At 41.1% G+C, this 13,366-nt stretch overlaps 2 protein-coding genes across 4 annotated transcripts in view; both read left to right on the top strand.

The window, feature by feature from the left end:
- The window catches only part of Nca (neurocalcin homolog), a 501,567-nt gene that overhangs the window by 23,608 nt on the left and 464,593 nt on the right, over nt 1–13,366 (top strand). The window lies entirely within an intron of this gene.
- Nucleotides 1–13,366, top strand: part of LOC135697568 (neuronal calcium sensor 2) — a 419,634-nt gene that overhangs the window by 15,481 nt on the left and 390,787 nt on the right. The gene's annotated exons all lie outside the window — the stretch shown is intronic.

Raw genomic sequence — 13,366 nt, 5'->3', positions numbered from 1 at the left:
TGCTACCTTTCCCCTTCATTTTGCCGTATAAAACTCCTGTCCCGGAAGCTGCTTGTAGTCGGCTTTGACGTAGGTTTCGTCGTCCATTACCACGCAGTCAAACTTCGTCAGCATCGTCGTGTACAGCCTCCGGGATCGCGCTTTGGCCGTCGTATTTTGTTTATCATCGCGATTTGGAGTCACTACCTTCTTGTAAGTCGATAGTCCGGCTCGTTTTTTGGCTCGATGCACGGTTGTAGACGATACACCCAGCTTATTTGCGGCATCTCGGAGAGAGAGGTTAGGGTTTCGCTTGAAACTACCGGCAACTCTCTTTGTCGTCTCAGCGGCTTCCGGTTTTCGATTTCCCCCCGATCCAGACTTCCTGGCTGTCGACAAACGTTCCCCAAACACTTTAATTACATTTGTAACGGTTGATTTGGCAACTTTTAGCGATTTTGCCAACTTTGCGTGCGAGTAGCTCGGATTTTCGCGATGCGCGAGCAAAATTTTGATACGCTGCTCTTCTTGCTTGGACGGCATTTTGACAACTGAAGAGTGAATTCCAAAATCAAAATAGGAGCAACATTCTACACACACACACCTTCAAAATGAGGGGTGTTCAGGTTTTTTAAATGCAAAATTGAAAGAAATACGTCAAGTTGATATTGACCAAATTTTGACCGTATCACCCTTTATATATGATAGAGAACCATTGAATTGGTGCTATATTATGAGTGAAATTCTGCTTTTGTATATACTTATTCCCACACACCCATATCTCTATTCATTCCCTTTGTAGCATATTCCATATATTGTGATATCCGGGTCAACCCGAGCAGGAACGAATATCTTAATACCATAAAGTGGTATGGATGAGCCTGACATAAGAGGTAAAATACCAAAAAATAATACAAAAAAATGTTCCCACAATGCCATTCCAATACCAAATTATGATAATGCAATACCAAAACAATACCACCCAGGTATTCTTTTGGTATCCAAATATCAATTTTTGGTATTTACAAAGTATTTTGCATGTAATTTTTTGGTATTATTATTTGGTATTTTACCTCTTATGTCATGCTGGTCAATACCAAATTTTGGTATCAGATTAGAATTAGGTATTCATTAGTTATTTTCTCCTGCTCGGGAATATGACCCTAATGTCATGTGTTACTTTTTTCTTAATACCCGAGGAAGGTTAAATTTAGCGATCTATTCACTTCAATCGCATTCAGTTTTATGCTTAATTTAAATGTATATTGCACAACCGGGAAACTTTTCAAAATTCCGGGTAAAACCGGGAAATTGCTAATTGAGATTTGCTGGTCGCCATGTTATTTTCACTTAAATATGCTGATTAGGATTTAAGTAAGCATCAGCAGTGCTGTTGAAAGACTTGTAAGGACTAGCAATGCTGAATTGATGCTAATTTGAAGCCTTTGGACTAATGTTTATGGTTCGATCACTCTCAATTTACTTTTAATTTTGATATTCATTGAGTTAATTCATATATAACAAAGAATGTTGAATTTTGTAAAAACTGTGGAAGTTGACGCAATTCAATCGAAAGCACCACTATTGGGTGTACTCTAGTTCTCGTCTCGTTCTTGAAGGAAAAAATCTGGAAAACCCACACCATGTCCGGTAAAGGTGCCAAACTTCTAGTGAAACTAGTTGGAAATCCCAATTCCTTCTTCCAGTTCTTTGCCGGGGTGGAAAACCTTTAAGCTCGCGTAAAATCGCAGCAAACTTTTCACATTCTAGCCGCAACAAAAACACGCACCCACGGAGGAAGGTTATCAGAACTGTTTCCTGAAATTTATGATAATTCTCCTGGTGTGCTTCTCCTCGAGCTGCATGTTGTGTCAGCGGGCAGTCAATACTTAAACCCCACCTTGGTCGGCACCCCCCGGTCCGGTTTGCCATTTTCCACTGTGGATTATCTTCCTGGGTGTGTAGTTTCTCTCTCTCTCTCTCTCTCTCTAATATGCTATAGATTTTGATCTAGATCATCATAACGGTTGGCCATATAGGGTAGCGCCTGCTTTTATACCTTCACCTTTTCGCATCCGTTGTTCGTAGTATCCGTGAGCGTGTGTGAGCGTATTGGTGTGTCTACACGTGGATCAAGAAGGTAGATAATGGAAGAAGAAAAAAAGTTGTCATAATTTCATTTGCGGGTGGATAGAACAAGCGAAAACAACTATTAACTCGAAGGGCACCCCACCGACCGACAGACTGCTAGGATGTGGTCGTCCTTTCCAGGGTTCGTTATTCTTGAAGTTCGTCGCTCGTTCCGTTGTCATCCACCAACGGTCGTCGAGGCAAGAAGAAGTCAACTGCATGTATAGCAACCTATCTCCCCGTAGGAACATGGCTCGTAGAGGCGGAGGAGGTGGTATTGATATTGACATAAGAAGGAGAGGCACTTGAAGGATCTCAACGATAAACTCATCAAGCTCAGAGAGGACGGATAATGTAGATTGCTACACTGACTGAGAGGTCTGCAATTTGTGGAAAGTGTACTTGTTTACTTGCAGAGATGCAAGGCGACGATTGCTGTAGGGTCGTCGATCCATTTGGAAACTCATTAAGCGAAGTTACATGTATCTAGTTTTCAAAATTGGATTTGCGCGGCGCAAATGAAGATCTTCAACTTTTAAAATTATAACCAACAACGATATGATGACATTGTCAATAAAGCCCCAGAGGCACGCTAAACCTGAATATTTAGGACACTGATGGGGCCAAACAGTTTAGACTCGTTTCGTGTCACAAAACGTTGGACGCTTGTCTGACTAACTTTCTCCGACCCGCTTCTCCTGTGTTGGGTGGTTGAAAGTTGCGTGTTGCTTATCGAGATTTGAAATAATTTCTACGTTCTGGGTTTTCGTTTTACCGTTCCTAAATGATTAATTGTCTACGGAATTGCTGCTAACTTTATTTTCACCTACGAACGTTTCGAATAGGTTGGAGAATGAAGCAAACCACAGTTTTCCACTATTCAGTAAATGCTGTAAACTTTTTTGTACTACCAACACACACACACACATACAAACAAACGCTTGTCAAGGTTGGAACCTTTGCCTGACTCTTGTTATTGTCGGTATGGATAAATCAAGTCAGGTTAATTGATTGATTGGTACCTTTTGTCCATGAATTTGTGAAAATGTGGGTGGAGAGCCAATCAACCGTCCCGTATACAAGTGGCTCTATCGTCTATCGAATGGCGCACTACTGGACGAGGACTTGATTGCACGGCACGGTCTATCACCATGATGATGTGGCGAAGAAATGCAACGTGTAGTTGTGGGACTTTTGCCCAACGGCAGGATGATATATGTAGAGAGATGAAGCTGAACTGATAGAAATCTGTTCCCGAGAACATCACAACGGCCGCGTGGTGTCGAGATCGAAGGGTGTTGAAATGGAATCGAAACGCACCGACCGACCGACGGTGATGGATTTCCGATTTATTGGATCGATTTTTTTTTTTCGAATCGAATAGTTAGTTTTCTGGAGGGTTCAGTGGATGGACATAAAATGTAGCTTTTATTGACTGATGAAAAGTCTTGCGGAAGAGTGTGTGTAGGTTTATGAATCTGGCCAGAAGCAGATGGAATAAATTGGATTTAGTTTGTAAATTCATTTTTGTACATGAGTATACATCATGGCAACTTTCTGAGTATTGAAATGAATATAGCTCAGTCACCTAAAATTCGTCAAACTAAGTGGGCTAGATAGGCTGCACAAATGAGTTTGTGGTAGCCTACGCTGGCTCTGTATAGCAGTGCTGCCAGATTTCTTTGAGGTCTATTCCGTAGATTAGAGGCACGCGGGGTAATATGCCCCATCTATCATATAATTTGCTTCTACAACAAAATGACCGTATGTTCTATACTAAAAGTATAGTATGTTAAACAACGAGCTTGTGACATGCCCCAGAGCGTCAATATTAGATGCCTCAGACAATTTTGCATTGATGTTATTCCTGGATTCGATGATAAACAATGGTGGGGTATGAAAGTGGGACATATTACCCGGGGTGAACCGAAAGGTTGCATAAGCATCATTTTACAGCAAATGTTACATTTCACTGTAAATCTCGCTCGACTCCGCGCGTTCACGCTCCTGTGGTGAATTACAGCTTAAAGGTGAATTCCGTTCTGAGCGATATTTCACGCGCTGGACGAGATTTTGGGAAGGTACGAGAGGGAAAGAAGTACTGGTGTAATGGTGTATTCACATCTGAGCGGGTATTAGCGGAGCGAAGGAAATTTGCGTTGGCATGAGAGAAACAACTAAAAGCCCGTGATAAACTTTTTATTTTCAAAAGTTCCGGTAAGTGGGTCTTATATCTGTTGGGTGGTACTCCTCCTCATGCCTATCCCTATTTCTTACATATTCAACAATGTGAAGACCCCATACCTACCTTGGAATCGGTTCCATAGGTTCCGGATTATGGTTTCATATTGTCAAATTTACTATCCATCATAACCATATCAAGCGACATATAAAATCACATCTATTCAACGAAATATGACCAATGGCATCCAATATGACAACCATAGTGCCATATGGCCATCGTAGAACTTGTTCTGGATATTCCGGATTATGGTTCCACATGGTATAATTTGATATCTCTCATAACCATATCAAGCGACATATCAAATCACATCAATTACTCAATGAAATATGACCAATGATGTTCAAAACGACAATCATAGAGCCATATGACCGCTGTTGAACTGGTTCCGGATATTTCGGATTATGATTATGTATGATCATATTTGATATGTCTCATAACCATATCAAGCGACACATCAAATCATATCTACTCGATGAAATAAGACCAACGGCATTCAAAACGACAACTATACATCCATATGGCCACCATAGAACCGATTCCGGATATTCCGGATTATGGTTTCACATGATCGTATTTAATATCTCTCATAACCACATCAAGCGACAAGGGCTCCTAATGTTCCAGTTCGGGATATTTTGGCTAGACGCGATCTTGAGTTTATGCAACTCATGTATGTTTTCGTGATGAATATTAACATTAAAGGGTGATACGGTCAAAATTTGGTCAAGGGAAAACGCGTGTAAATCGGGGAAATCGTTTATTTAAAAAATCAAATTAAATTTCTTTTTCAAGTTCAATTAGTATAAAATTCAGGAAAAATATTCAGTTAGGCTTCCGCTTTTCCAAATCCGAATTGCCGGGCCTTACGCTTGACCCCTGCCATCAGATTTTGTACAGCCACCTTGTCCACCTTCTTCGCCGCAGAAAGCCAGTTTGCCTTGAACTGCTGCTCGCCCTTAGCCGTTTTTTTGGTCTTCTTTAGGTTCCGCTTGACAATAGCCCAGTATTTCTCAATTGGGCGGAGCTCTGGCGTTTTGGGAGGGTTCTTGTCCTTGGGAACCACCTGCACGTTGTTGGCGGCGTACCACTCCATGGCCTTTTTACCGTAATGGCAAGATGCCAAATCCGGCCAAAACAGTACGGAACAACCGTGTTTCTTCAGGAAAGGCAGCAGACGTTTATTCAAACACTCTTTCACGTAAATTTCTTGGTTGACAGTCCCGGAAGCTATGAAAATGCTGCTTTTCAAGCCACAGGTACAGATGGCTTGCCAAACCAGATATTTCTTTGCGAACTTTGACAGTTTCATGTGCTTGAAAATATCTGCTACCTTTCCCCTTCCTTTTGCCGTATAAAACTCCTGTCCCGGAAGCTGCTTTGACGTAGGTTTCGTCGTCCATTACCACGCAGTCAAACTTCGTCAGCATCGTCGTGTACAGCCTCCGGGATCGCGCTTTGGCCGTCGTATTTTGTTTATCATCGCGATTTGGAGTCACTACCTTCTTGTAAGTCGATAGTCCGGCTCGTTTTTTGGCTCGATGCACGGTTGTAGACGATACACCCAGCTTATTTGCGGCATCTCGGAGAGAGAGGTTAGGGTTTCGCTTGAAACTACCGGCAACTCTCTTTGTCGTCTCAGCGGCTTCCGGTTTTCGATTTCCCCCCGATCCAGACTTCCTGGCTGTCGACAAACGTTCCCCAAACACTTTAATTACATTTGTAACGGTTGATTTGGCAACTTTTAGCGATTTTGCCAACTTTGCGTGCGAGTAGCTTGGATTTTCGCGATGCGCGAGCAAAATTTTGATACGCTGCTCTTCTTGCTTGGACGGCATTTTGACAACTGAAGAGTGAATTCCAAAATCAAAATAGGAGCAACATTCTACACACACACCTTCAAAATAAGGGGTGTTCAGGTTTTTTAAATGCAAAATTGAAAGAAATACGTCAAGTTGATATTGACCAAATTTTGACCGTATCACCCTTTAGATTGTAAGTTTGATTAACCTTGTGTTTAGTTTATATTTTGTGTGTCTTTTATTTAACGTCGGTCTCTGTTCCGCAATCTACTGCCAATCACCGACGGACACCGACTTCCATCCATTGAAGGCAATCGAATGTGCAGGAAGGCAGCATCCACAACTGCGTAGCCACCCATTCAACACACATGGGCCGGATCCAACGGATTTACTTTCCTTCCGAAAGAAGACGTGACCAGAGATTTGTATGCCTCAGAAAAATCCCACCGACCTCGGCTGGTATTGAACCCAGACCCACTGGGGTGAGAAAGCAGTCACGCTTACCACTACACCACCGGTGCCGTTATATATTTTGTGTGTTTGTTTATTTTTTTTATACTGTTTTCTCTAATAATTGTATAATTACAAAGCTGATATACACAGCAAAAAAATAATTTTGATATCACGTCAAAGTGGATGCACTACAATCATGTAGAAAATATGGTGTAATATTACTTGCAAAAAAGGACAAAATTATCATTAATACAATGCATGAACTGACATTACGCTGCTTTTACTGCATTTGTTTATTTATGTGGTCATAAAAATTACATGAAATTTTCGACATGATTGTAGTGCATCCACTTTGATGCGATATCAAAATTATTGTTTTGCTGTGTAACGTTGATAGGAAAAAGTGAATTTTTTTTTAATTATAAATCATATATAATAATGCATAACGCAAATGATAACTTGGCTCTGTAAAGTTTATTCGATTGAGCCTGTACAAGTAAAATAATTAACAAAACATATCAAGCGACATATCAAATCACACCTATGCGATGAAATAAGACAAACTGCTCTGAAAACGAAAATCAGAGCCATGGCCACCGTAGACCTATACACTACCAAAAAGTCATGTAGATTTCCGTGCCCTGAGACCGACACATGCAAGCGGCCCAAATGACATGAGAATCAGTTGAAAGAAACGAGAAAATAAATTCAATCAATCGTACTTTTCGTCGAGTTGCGTATGTTTCGACTTGGGAACACTTAATTTTACATGACATGTTTGTTTACGTTCCATAATTTACGTCAAAGATGGATTACGTCTCGTGTAAAAATAGTTATTTTTAAGTGTGTAGTTCTGAATATTCTGGATTAGCCTACAGTCATACAGTTAAACAGTTGTTCGTTACCGATCAAACTGAACTGATTTTCTCTATTGAAAAGAGGACTTGAAGGGAAGGTTAATGTTGCGTATGCAATGAAATAATATGCAACCTTTTGGTTTGGTAGTTAGTATAAGAATGATTTATCAACTCAGTGGCACAATTAGTGAAAAATTACAACTTTGTCATGGTTTGCTAACATCTCCCCCTTAATAGATATCGTAGAACTCAAAGCGGGATATAAGACGTCGTTTCCTGCCAGATGGTTCTCGGATTTGTGGAAGTCCTTCTATCTGACTTGGACTGTTCACCAATCAAACGAAAGGGTCTGCCGAAAATAATACGGTGCTAGCGAAAATTACGGCTAGTACTTCCTTTTATCGTTGAGCGTAATTCTTCTTGGCATCCGTGAGAGTTCGGGAAGCATGGTAAACTGCTTTGACCGTACCGTTGGGAAAACGATGTAGAACTACACAGAACTACAGTGACAATCATCTCCAGGCTTGGATCGTAGTGGGTTAGCAGCAAGTCTGATTGCAGAATTCTCTTGAACTGCTCAAACGACTGCTGAAATTCCGGACTCCAGTTCCATACAGTATCCTTTTTGAGTGGAGCATCCAATGGGTGATGGACCTCACGAATCTGCCCTAATAATAGATCGCACCAAGGAATGAGCGAAGTGTTCGAACATCATGGGGTACTGGCATGTTGACAATCGGCTTAACTTTTTCAGGGATTGAATAGGCGATCGATCAAGCCACTCGATGCCCCGTAACGTGGGTAGATCACAGAATTTTTCAGTAATCCAAGGAACACATCTTTGTCCTTGTTACTTGTTATGCCTTGTTGATAGTGATAAGACTCGGCTTTGTCCACCGAGGATCAAGCCCCGATCTTGAGACAAGGAAAAAATGAGTTAGTTAGTCTTCATCTATGTGATTCCTAATCTTCTATTCGTTGTTCCCTAGTTTGAAGTGGTTAAGAGTAGGGTTCTGATGCATGGCCATTATCGGTGTCATTCCTTAATTTTGTTGCTAAGGAATCCAATTTTGAGTGACAAAGGGGCGCGCCCTTGGAGGGTGTTGCAACACTCCAAAGGGTATAAATAGCGGGACCTTTCAATTAGAGTCGGATCCTTGCTATAAATGCGAGAATGACAACTGTTAAAAAATCGAATACTTTATCATTTCTCAATAGTGATGGAGTAATACGACATGCACTAAACTAAGGACACGGGATATACTATATTTAATAGATCAAATTACTGGTCGCAGTGGTGCTAGGTCCCGAACAGATGAAAAAAAAGGCTGCTCGATGTGCTCCTCCAGTGAGCTGCTTGCCACAATGATGTCGTCCAGGTAACAGCTCGTATCCTCCAAGTCATGCTGTCAACAATGTGTTGGATCTCCCCAGGTGCTCCAGGTCTTGACTCCCGGTGATAAACGATGAACTGAAAAATACCCTTGTGCGTGTTTATTATCAGTGTCTACCTCGAATCCTCGCAGGCATCTACTTGAAGATAGACATCCGACAAATCAATCCGTGTGAAAATCTTCTTATCGACCAGTTTATCGAAAATATCTTGAGGCAAGGGCAACGGATGGTGATTAGGCTCCAGCGCATCGTTCAGTCCAATAGAATAGTCTGCACATATCCTCACTCACAGTAGCCGTTGGGTTTGCTCTCAGAATAAGAGACCGGTGAGATGATCTCAAGGCGCCGGAGATGAACCAGCGTCTATCTGAAAATCTCCTTAATAAAGACAACCAACCAACCAACCATCTCTAGGCTTTATACGTGGTCCAATCCACCTTAATTTTTTTTTCGCGGAAGCGTACGGTACTGATCACTTTTGACGAAAGATTGGCTTGACACCAGGCTTGAGCGTGAACGACACCAAGATGTTCGCTAAATACGCTGCTGTACTTCCCTTTGCAATAGTTCACCAAATCTTCCGACTTCGGATGTGACTTCATGGAAACTTGGTTGCATACCGCGTTAAACGGCACATCCCATAGTCCAAAAAGCTCGATCCACTCAGCTCCAAACAGATTAAGATTGTTTCCTCTGGAGATGAAACACCTTCCTCGCTTGACAAAGTCGTTGAGCGTGACGGTACAGGAGAACTCCAGCTTGAGGCCCATATCATAACATGAAGCGTTCACTACGTTGATGGATGGCGGTGATTTGGGGTTAAAACAAGCACAATATCCTTCCTTGAGACCGACTTTCTTGCAAGATTTGCACTCATGCTGGATAAATGTGCAATTCTTTGAATAATGAATAATAACACGGGGAATTCGGAGTCTCGGATTGCGGCTGATCGGGCTAGGCGTTGTTCTTGGCTCTTGGAGGCTGCTTCAAAGCAAATACTGTTGGTTTGTTTTTCGTCTTCTCAATCATTGCACTGTCCCTCTTGGGATTCAGGAGTCCTCGGCTAACGAACGTAGGTTCATCGGCGCAGTAGGATTGACACTCTCGATCTTGGACAGCAGGGACTTTCGAATATCGGCATCTCTTGATGAATTCAGACCACAAACGAACAGCAAGCACTTGAACTGGTCCGTGTTGATTACGTTCAGCTTAAAATCCTCGCAGCGTAGGTAAAGTAATCGTCTGATTGATTCTTCTGGACCTTTAAGCACTGATATCTCGAATTGAAATGGGATGTGTGTCTTCCAAAGATGGACGTCAATGTCTTGACGGTCTCATCGAAATCGACTTCTTCGGGAGGATGTAGCTCAGGTATTTCTTGTAAGCCACAGTATTGTGGTAGTGCAGTAAGAGTCGGACCATCAAGTGAGCATGGTTATTAAAACCCTGTAGGGAAAAAGTAATAATTTCGCCGAAAAAATCTTTCATATATGCTATACCCGAAAAACCAATACCTGCCTCTTTTTTTCCATCAAATAACCGTTGACGAGACAGCAGCTAATAATCCATAATTGATAGACCAGTTGATAGTCATCGCAGTATCAACCGAATTGACGTGATGAATGGTTATGATTGCATCTGGAAATCAAAAAAGGCGTAGGTTAGAGGGAGGGAGCCACAGAGAGAGAAAAACGGAAGCAAATTGTGCCCTAAAATGGGTTAATTTCCGGAGGGTTAATTAACGCAGCGTCGATGTCTACTGTAGATCACTGGAGAGTATGATTTGCCTGTTTTGGTTATTTATACGGTAGTTGCATAGTACAACGGCGTAAATGATTCAATTCATGCTTGTTAGTTAAATATTGTTTAAATAGAGTTCACAACGAGCTGTATTTTATCGATCATTAAATTTAAACTGTTCCTGTGGGAATTAATGCGCAGCAGTTCTGAAGCTTTCTATTGAAGTGTTTTAACTGATAGTTGTTGTACGCTGAGGGGGGGGGGTACAATTATCATCACCTAGAAGCCACCAATGTTTGCAAAAGCATACACAACTAATGCAACAAATGTGAGTTCTAAAGTTTGCCTATCGATCTAATGATTGGGAATATCGATAAAAATCACCTGTCCTTCATTGTGATGTACTAGTCTTAGGCTAAAAATCACTTTAATAATGTTTAAAAAAATAGCCTGTTCTTCAATTTTTCTTAGAGTACAAATGGATATTTTTGCCGAGATCAGGGACGTTAACCATAATATAGTTGAATTCTTCTTTCTGTCCAAAAACCACTCAAGTGATGCTTGAGTACTTCCCACTGAGGAAGTAGTGTAGTAGCGGAATAAAATTGAAATTACTCAACACAGTGCAAAAGCCGTTCAAATCACTGTATTTAGTTGATCGGTTCATCGTTTTTCTGGACGGTTGAGCAGTCGGCCAGTTAATCAGTGGATTGATCGGGTTGGCATACACTTCCATACATCCAATGTAAACAATGTGCGTATTTACGGAATTTGTAATAATCGTAATCACGATAGCTTTTCCATATTTCGTAAATAGAACAATCTCCTGCACGCAAGTCTACGCACCGATGAAATTCCAGATCAACTATTCTAATCCATTCTTGTTCCTGGCATACTGCAGTCAATATGTTAGTGCAACAAACGAGAACCATCTTCACAGTGCTTCATCTGGCAACCACATCGTTTCTGTTCGCCCAAAAGCTAGAGGTTCCGAATTTGCTACCGAACGTATCCAGACCATTTACGATACACCTGAAACGTTCCATTTGTACTGGTCATCCAAACGAGTATGCCCGGGTCTTTGAGTGTCGTGTCAAATTCGCTCGGGGGTGTCCTACGACGACCACTTTGTATGTTGGCGTCGATAAACCCATCGAAACCTTGCTGATATCGTTTACCCTGCTGTACAAGTATACCAGCAGCTATCGGCCTCTTCTGATGGCCACCGAATGCGACGTGTGCGAATACCTCGGAAAGGGTCTGGGAGTCCGAGACCCGGTGGCTGATTTTCTGTACGATGCCATTTTCAATTTTGCGCCGTGGCTTAAGCCTTGTCCTTGGTCGGTGGTAAGAGATTTTGTTTTCTTTTGTAATATTTCATAGATTGTAGGCTTTTTTTCCGTAGGGAAACTACAGTATCATCGATTTTCAGCCAATTGAGTCAAAAATGCCAAACTTCCTACCGGCGGGAGAATTCCGCACGGAAACACGGATTTTCGATGCCCGAAACGTAACGATACTTCATCATCAATTGTTTTTTGTGGTTCGTGCCAAGGGTTTATTTGATTTATCAATGGGATGATCACGGTGCTTTTAGTAATGCGTTATGCACATAACCGAGCATGTCTGTTAGGCTTAGTTGATTTTTTTAATCGGATTATTAAGAAAGGCTATTTATAAGAGGGTTAATAAAGATGTTGATTACATTCCTACCAAATTGTTGAAAATTACTTACACCTTCGATCTAATCAATACGATCTGTTGACCCTGATGAAGTTATGGATTTGGCGTATTGTATATCCTCTCTTAGCTCAGTTGGTAAAGGTGTAGCTACAAAACAAGACCATGCTTGATGTGGCTGGTCCGGTCTACGAATTTTTATGACTGGAAACTGAGTGGAAAAAGCAAAACAATTTTATGCACAGTTTAATTGTACACAGTCCTAATTGTCGAATCCAATTTGACATGAGATTTTGACATGCAGTTGCTTCTTAATTGGCTCGTGGCCCAACCAGCGGAGACCTAACTAAAAGACAGTTAACGTATTGAAAGCCCAACCAGTGAATTTCGACTGTAATATTCTTAACCAAATAGATTTACGTACTCATGAATTTTTATGTTAGTTTGAATTTGGTTTTGTTTAAGACCCCTGTCTTGAAACAAAAACCAAGGCTGCGGATCATTTGGAATTCATCGGATCTTGAACTTGGAAACAGATTAATTAAGATCCTGGAATGAAGAAAAAAACTAGGCTCAGAGTAAATCAAACTTTCAGATCATGGTTCTGGATCAGTGACTAGCAAATTGATATTGATAGCAAATTCTGAACTAATCAGCCCACAACGTGACGCTATAGTGTAAATGTGAACTTGCTGTATATAAGGTATATCTTGAAATCTTCACCATCTAAGGAGTCAGGACATCTACAAGAAGTCCACGCAGACTAGGGTGTTGCGTAGTGAGAAAATTCTGAACAAACTAGCCCAAAAAATCGACTAGATATTGGTCACCTGGACAACTTTTCCGAAAACGGAAAGTTTCTAAATTGTAAAGATCTCAAGATATATTTTATCCAGGAAATTAACATGCACATTAGCGCCTCATAGTGAGAAAATTCTGTTCTACTGTTCTCCAACCAATCCGTCTTGACCTACTCTGAAATTTTGCCGAAGACAGTATCCTTTTATGTGGCCAAGATCATGTGGTATTCCGCGCATGATTTGTTTCTTTCATTATTTAGTCATATTTTAATTCGTAATAAAACATCA

Source organism: Ochlerotatus camptorhynchus, unplaced genomic scaffold (assembly GCF_037179485.1).
Source record: "Ochlerotatus camptorhynchus isolate MF236.1 unplaced genomic scaffold, CSIRO-AGI_Acam_v1.1 ptg000074l, whole genome shotgun sequence".
In the NCBI taxonomy this organism is placed as follows: domain Eukaryota; kingdom Metazoa; phylum Arthropoda; class Insecta; order Diptera; family Culicidae; genus Ochlerotatus; species Ochlerotatus camptorhynchus.
This window is presented reverse-complemented; position numbering and strand designations above follow the sequence as displayed.